Source organism: Lipotes vexillifer, unplaced genomic scaffold (assembly GCF_000442215.2).
Source record: "Lipotes vexillifer unplaced genomic scaffold, Lipotes_vexillifer_v1.1 scaffold982, whole genome shotgun sequence".
NCBI lineage: Eukaryota > Metazoa > Chordata > Mammalia > Artiodactyla > Lipotidae > Lipotes > Lipotes vexillifer.
The window spans coordinates 1,365,923-1,367,732 of NW_006789467.1; positions in this window are offsets into that span (position 1 = coordinate 1,365,923).

Below are 1,810 nucleotides of genomic sequence, written 5' to 3' on the forward strand. Positions count from 1 at the left end.
CTCTCTCTCTCCCCCCCTCTCTCTCTCTCTCTCTCTCCCTCTCTCTCTCTCTCTCTCTCTCTCTCTCTCTCCCTCCCTGTCTCTCTCCCCTCCCCCTCTTTGAGAATCACTAGCTTGGATGATTTCCTGGGCCCAGGTGACCACAAAAGTACTCTGTGAGAAGCTGTGTGCCACTCGCTCTGGTAGAGACGTGGCTGATGCTGTGAGAAAGGACCACCCATGTGACATGACGTGATTCTAAAAGTTAAAATCTATTTCAATATTGCTGAAGTGTAAAGTATAAAACCAAGATTAGCTGAAGGTAAGACTGAAGCCAGCACCAGATACCAGTCTCTTGAAAGATGAGTAGCAGGAAGCCAGGCTGAATGAGAGCAGGTGAGCCTGACGTACTCAGAGAACTTCAAAAACTTCGGCCAACACATAAGGTGCGCATAGGTGGATGGAGAGGGTCGTAGGGAGAAGTGAGTTTGTAAACAGGTAGAAGCCAAGCCATGAAGGGTCCCACCCTGGGGCTTTGTGCTACCTGTTTCCTCTGCCTAAAACATTCATGCTGCAAAGTTAGATCTTCACCTTGCAGGCACCATGGTATCTGTTGAATGACTTCAAGGAGAGAGAAGCATTATCAGCTTGGAAAGATCCCGGAGGCAGAGACCTACGGCTGTGCACCAAGGGTTTGTACTTCCTGTCCTTAGTGTCAGCCTGACGCTGGGAATCAGTTGCCCAGCCAAGAGCTCTATTTCCCCCACCTTGTATCCATCATAAGGTAGAGCCTTATGTCTGAGTTCTGGTTATGTGCAGACCTGGCCCATGAAAGCATCGATGTAACCCTTCATTCTCTTTCTTTCCCCATTCATAGGCTAAGAAGCAAAGGAATCCAAGGTCCCAGGAGATGCAGAGCCACAAGACAGAAGGAAACCTTGGACCACCACATGGCAGTTGACCCCAAAACACCCAACTGAATTCTACAGGAGTGAGAAATGAACATCTATTGTGTTAAGTCCCTGATACATGGAGAGTTATACACATATAACATCTCGGGATATCATAATAGATTCCTATGGCTTTGCTATGATAATGAACTGGAGGCCAACAGGACTGGCAGAGGGAGATGAGTAAATAAGCTGTTTAGCAACTGGGGGAAAATTTATGAGAAACTGAAGCCAGTTAGTGGCAGTGAGAATGAACAGAAGCGGACAGAAGGTGACCACAACTAACTATAAGGATGAAGGAGAGAGTGGAGTCTAGGAAGGTGCTCGGGTCTCTGACTTGGGTGATGGAGACAAGCAAATGAGAAAGAGAGCAGGTTTGGGGAAAGGGTGCTTATCTTTATTGGGGGCATCATAGAAAAAGCAGGTAGTCGTACCCACTGGACGGTTGTCCAGATGACCCTGGAATCCAAGATGGCAGCCATGGTTATAGACACAGAGATTTGGTAAAAGATGAGGCCAAAGATTGTCATATGTCTCAGTTTCATAGGGTGAGTTGAAAAGAGGGATGGGAATGGAACCATGAAAAAAATCAGCATTTAAGTCACGAGAGGCGAAGAGGAGCCTGAGAGGGGGCCACAGGCAGAGGAACTGGAGGAGCCGCCTCAGGGAGAGAAATTAGCTGCCAGGAGACTGTGGTAAAATAAAACAATATGTGGTCTTTGTCCCCTGTTCCTGGCACAGGGCTCCTGAAACCTTGGGAGCTTATTGCGTTTTGTGTGCTAATACGATTGCCAGTGGGGGAGCCCTTGATAGCTTCAGGATGGGGGCTGGTGGCAAGAAAGGTGGTCACTAGAAGGTTAGGACTTTTACCCCCCCCCCCC